At 41.8% G+C, this 6,079-nt stretch overlaps 1 protein-coding gene across 5 annotated transcripts in view; it reads right to left on the reverse strand.

Moving 5' to 3' along the window:
* LOC110838717 (uncharacterized) overlaps positions 1 to 6,079 on the reverse strand; it is a 97,049-nt gene that overhangs the window by 17,922 nt on the left and 73,048 nt on the right. The gene's annotated exons all lie outside the window — the stretch shown is intronic.

Here is a 6,079-nt window from a genome sequence, read left to right on the forward strand (position 1 = left end):
ATATCTTTTAAAAAACTTGTGTCCTCGGATTTTAGTTCCACGAATCAAAATTTCTTTCGTTTTCTAAGGCAATGTCTCATTTGAATTGGTCAGAATATATAAAATGCTGAGAGAACCAAAATACTATTTAGCTTTTAATTAAATACTATTTTAAAATGAGTACCACGTCGCCATAATAAATGGACGAGGTGTGACAATTAAGTTCCCGGAATGTCAGAATAGCGGGAGAGGGGTAACTAGGCAGCGACGTGTTAAGACGCGTCTCTGACGTCTTTTGTTTTTGGTGAAACAAATGAGGGAGTAGAAGCGAATCAGTGGCCGTTACACAAGCGTGTGTTTTTTGTTTTTTTTTTTGTCCAGGTGGGAAAATGAGTGATAGGTTGTTAGAGTAATGTGCAAATTAGGCAAAAGCACGAGTCAAACTCAGGAGCATTTCTCACTTTGGGCCCGTTGAACTACGTCGAGCAGTGAATCAACATTTTACTTGGAAATGCTGTAAAGGTTACATTAGGTCGTTCATCAGAGAAGACCCGAACTTTTGGTCTGATGCTTGGATATTGCATCATGACGCGTTCGCCGACCGGGATTCTTTTTTTTTTTTACGTCCCCGTCAAAATCACGCAAGCACCTTCTTTGTCAATCCTTCACGATGATTTCGACACTCTTCCTGCCATTTTCATAGGCAAAGAAACTGCAACACAGCGACTGGCCACTGAATAACAGAATATAAAATTCAATTTTCTCTGTTTTGTTACGTATTACTTTAACTAATGTTTAGTTAAATATAGCCACGGTGGTCTGGCGGTTAGAACGCTGGTCTTGTAATCCTGGGGTCTCGGGTTCGATTCCCGGCGGTGCCCGAATTTATAACTTGTGTTGGGCAAGGCCGTGGTCTAGGCAACACGGAGTTTTCCTCCGTGGCATCCCAACAATTACTCCATTCACACACAGAAGAAGGCAATGGCAAACCACTTCTGGATCATCTGCCAAGAACGTATATGAACAGGTCCCAGTCCGAGAAAAGGATGGAAGGATCCTGTTCATATGGACCTGTCACCAGACAGAACACTAAATAAATAATAAGTTAAATATCTATCCCTCTAAAAAAACTCCAATGGTGTCTACCGATGTCGCGTTAAATTCTCCCTACTGCTGTTTCTCTGTACTTGGTCCATAGCTCAGTACATTAGAAATGAAGGCACTACGTTTCGGGAGGTGGTTGTGCTCCCATCTTCAGGCAAAAACTCTCTATTCTGTTGGGTCCGACAGAAGGGGGCTAATCCTAATAGCAATGTTTTCACCTGAAGACGGAAGCAGATCTACCTCCCGAAACGTAGTGGCTGCTTTTAATATACTGAACGTTGCATCAAGTCCGGAAAAAATACAATAAAGGATCTGTCCGTTTGCTAATTCCATAAATCTTCTAAAGAATTATTGAATAACTTAACTACATCCTTCACAAGATTCTAATATCCCACTTAGTTAATTTCCATGCCCGTTACGAAAATTAAATTAAATTAAATTATCCCAAAATATATGAATCTAGTACAGACGCTTTAAAATATAACCTTTTATCATTTATAACCTGTTAACAAAATGCTGATAATCTTAAAATTTCAACGAACTGCAAAGAGCATAATAATAATTCAATTCAATTAATTTACTTAAGTTCTTGACAACAGCCAATTAAGGCCAATAATAGCCAAGCACTGACAACAGTACAAAATAAAATGTAATAATAATAATAAGAGTGAAACATTAAAATTCAAAAACAAATAAACAAAATATATAAATGTACAATATTATTATTATTAATAATAATTCAATTCATTTATAGTATATTAATCAACAAGCAAATGAGCTAAATTATATGCCCACGTAATATAATAATTAAATCAAAATTAAAATCAGTTCAATTATAAACAATACATACAAAATGAAAAACCAAAATATGGATAAAATACAATAATTTCCTTAGTTCAACTGTTCATTACAAGTAAATTGGCTAGAGAAAATGCCTAAGAAAAATATTCTCCTTCTTAAAAATGTCGATGCGCTGAGAGACTGCATTGGCAGGAGAAACAAGGGACTGGCCTTAAAGTTTCGATGAACGAAAAACGTGAAGTAGTCTCTAATGGATCTGGAAGGAACGCGCAAACAAATTAAATCCAAAACGGATGAGCAGAAATTTTTTCCTTTAAAAGTATTAATGGGAAAGAGAGCATCAAGATGGCTCCTCCTCAGGTGAAGTGAAAGGAAATCTAACCTAACTAATACGTCTTCATAATTATAGCCACGTAGGCCAATGAAAAATTTTCTTTGAACTCTTTCGAGTTTGGTTGAATCAGTGGAAGTAATGGAATTCCAAATAACAGATCCATACTCCAAATTAGACCTAACAGCACTATTGTACAAAACCAATAAGCTTTCTAAACTAGAAAAAGAAGACGTAACATACGCGGTGCGATCGGAAAGTTTCAAGACTGTGTCAATAGAGGGCGAACCGGATGTAGTACGAGCTTCTACCGCTAGGGTGTGCGGCCTACATTCATAGTGAATCAGTGTGCCAGCCGGCATCATCGAATTAGCATTTGTTTCTTAGTTACGGGCGTTTTGGTAGTGCATTACACCGACCCTCCTGCGATTTCGGAATGGCGTGTGCATCAAATTTTGCCAAAGACTCGCCAAAACGGCTACGGAAACCTATGAAATGCTAAAGCAAGCATTTGGGGAGTCCGCAAACTTTTGTGTGGAATTCACGTTTTAAAAATGGCCGAACCTCTGTCGATGATGACGAGCGTTCTGGACGACCATCTTCGAGCACAACGCCCGAAAATGTTACGAAGATCGACGTCGTACCATCAACGACTTGTGCGACATTGTTGGGATAGGCTATGGGACCTGTCAGCTGATTCTAAAGGAAGAACTCCACATGCGACGCATCCTGTCTGAGGACCAGAAGCAGAATCGACTTGACTTCTCGTTTGTCAGGAGCTCAAAGATCTTGCAAGAACCGACCCCAACTTCCTTTCTAAGCTCCGTGTGACTTCTTCCTCTTCCCAAAGATGAAAATTCAGCTAAAGGGAAGGAGATTTGAGACGATAGAAGAGATTCAGGCAGAATCGCAGATGGTGCTTGACCGGCTGACAAAGAAAGATTTCCAGGGATGCTTCCAGGCTTGGCAGCGGCGCTGGGATCGTTGTGTTCACTCCCAGGGGAACTACTTCGAGGGTGATGGATGAATTTAATACCTGAGATAAGTGTACGGGTTTTTATAGGCGCAGTCTTGAAACTTTCCGATCGCACCTCGTACGTAACCTAACCTAGCATTCATAGGGCTTGTGAACATACGTAATTAATATGCTGGTGAAAATAAAGAGATCTTTAACACACTGAGAACGCAATATCAAATTGTTACATAATTTGTAATTAAAATATAAGCTGTTTGTTTTAAGAGTAAAATATATAATCCTGGTTTTTACCTAAATTAAGCTTCATACCATTTTTACGATATTTCACCAATTTTGCACAGCGTGAATATCATGCTGCAACAACTTATATTCAACGACGTTTCTAATATTACGATATATATTTTTAAATCGTCAGCAAACAACAGGTAACCGGAACCTTGCGGCACTCCTGACTTAACACGATATGAAAACGAAAGCATTACCCGATATGCGTACAAAGGAACGCCTGTTGGTAAGATAACTACAAATCCAATCAACAAAATTAGAGGAAAGTGCAAAGTTGGCGAGCTTGTAAAGAATGTTATAAGGAACCATGTCGAAGGCACTACTAAAGTCAAAGTACGAGGCGCGTCCACAAAGTAAGTTTCCCACTCGTCCCACAGCTAGCAAACCTTATATTGCGCGAAGCGACTGTGCGTACGTGATAGAGCAATGACGTAGAATGGCGCATGCACTAACGGCACTTCCCGCGTTCTCACAGTAGCATCGTTGCAGCTGTTGAAGATGGAGGTTCTTATTCCAGCTCCCGCCGACTGTGAAGTGCGGTCAGTGATAACGCTAGGCCGCACACGGCTCGACGGACAGCAAGTCTCCTGCAGGAGTTCAGCTGGGAGGTGTTTAATCATCCACCCTACAGCCCGGACCTCGCTCCCAGTGATTTCCATATTTTCCTACACCTCAAGAAATTCCTGTCCGGTCAGCGTCAGCGTTTTGAGAATGACAGAGAGGCGGAGATGGTTGTCACACAGTGGTTCCAATCCCAGGCGGCAGACTTCTACGACACAGGTATTCAAAAGTTGGTCCCACGGTATGACCAATGTCTCAATTCCGGTGGCGAATATGTTGAAAAATAGCTGGACACTTGCTGTATCTGTTGCAATAAATATTTCCATGAAATTGTGTTTTGTTTCTGTAAACGGCCCCAGGGAAACTTACTTTAAGGACGAGCCTCGTAGCTCGAGAACGGACGTGCAGATTTGCACCAAACTTGGCATTCTTACTCCTTGAGACCAGGTATAGAACACAGTAAGGTCAAAACTCCGGGAAAAGTGTCCGGAGTTCGAGTCCGGGCGATGGCAATTCCTGTATCTTGAAAACTAAGCAAGATGGAACATCGCTCAGACCAAAGTTGTTGGTTTGAGTGAAGTGGTTACAGGAACAAATCAAAAACCCCAGAAAACTGTATGAGTTTGGGTTCCACTAAAGAGCTCGGAAACTGCGCACAACAACGGCGCAAAGAACAAAAATGTTTCTTTCAGCGAGGATATAAAAAAATGTTACATATCCGAGGACTGTCATGTTTCTAGTCTGAGTGATGACTAAGGAATGATGATGATGATATTTGTCCCATGATATTCAATATTAACAAAATATCCAGGGAAACGATAACCTTTCGGGCAATAAAGATTGATATGAAATGCAAGCTTTTGACGAATTCCCTTGCAGAAACATTGCCGATATTGTGAGAGTTAAAAATACATGACGTCCCAAACCGATGTATACACACGGGGTAAATATTTCGTATTATAATGTATATACATCTTTTTGGGACAGCTTGTATAAGGAAGTCGCAGAGAAGTATGGAAATAAATGAGCGTTCGTACGCGAACAAATCTTTGCATTATACAACATGATATACTGCAAAGATATTGAACTATACGTATTTTCTAATGCGCCACCACGGACAGAGGTACGGTTTCCGGAAGGACCAAGGCTTTCTCTCTTCGCCGCAATGTAACCCGGCCTCCGATCCATTATTATTTATTTATTTAGTGTTCTGTCTGACGACAGGTCCATATGAACAGGATCCTTCGATCCTTTTCTCGGACTGGGACCTGTTCATATACGTTCTTGGCAGATGATCCAGAAGTGGTTTGCCATTGCCTTCTTCTGTGTGTGAATGGGATGCCACGGAGAAACCGGGGAAGCCCCCGGAGGAAAACTCCGTGTTGCCTAGACCACGGCCTTGCCCAACACAAGTTATAAATTCGGGTACCGCCGGGAATCGAACCCGAGACCCCAGGATTACAAGGCCAGCGTTCTAACCGCTAGACCACCTCATCTTATTATTATTTAGTGTTCTGTCTGACGACAGGTCCATATGAACAGGATCCTTCGATCCTTTTCTCGGACTGGGACCTGTTCATATACGTTCTTGGCAGATGATCCAGAAGTGGTTTGCCATTGCCTTCTTCTGTGTGTGAATGGGATGCCACGGAGAAACCGGGGAAGCCCCCGGAGGAAAACTCCGTGTTGCCTAGACCACGGCCTTGCCCAACACAAGTTATAAATTCGGGTACCGCCGGGAATCGAACCCGAGACCCCAGGATTACAAGGCCAGCGTTCTAACCGCTAGACCACCTCATCTTATTATTATTTAGTGTTCTGTCTGACGACAGGTCCATATGAACAGGATCCTTCCATCCTTTTCTCGGACTGGGACCTGTTCATATACGTTCTTGGCAGATGATCCAGAAGTGGTTTGCCATTGCCTTCTTCTGTGTGTGAATGGAGTAATTGTTGGGATGCCACGGAGGAAAACTCCGTGTTGCCTAGACCACGGCCTTGCCCAACACAAGTTATAAATTCGGGCACCGCCGGGAATCGAA

The sequence above is a fragment of the Zootermopsis nevadensis genome, unplaced genomic scaffold (genome assembly GCF_977971745.1).
Source record: "Zootermopsis nevadensis isolate Lab colony 2312 unplaced genomic scaffold, Znev_1.0 Znev_ptg000016l, whole genome shotgun sequence".
Classification (NCBI taxonomy): domain Eukaryota; kingdom Metazoa; phylum Arthropoda; class Insecta; order Blattodea; family Termopsidae; genus Zootermopsis; species Zootermopsis nevadensis.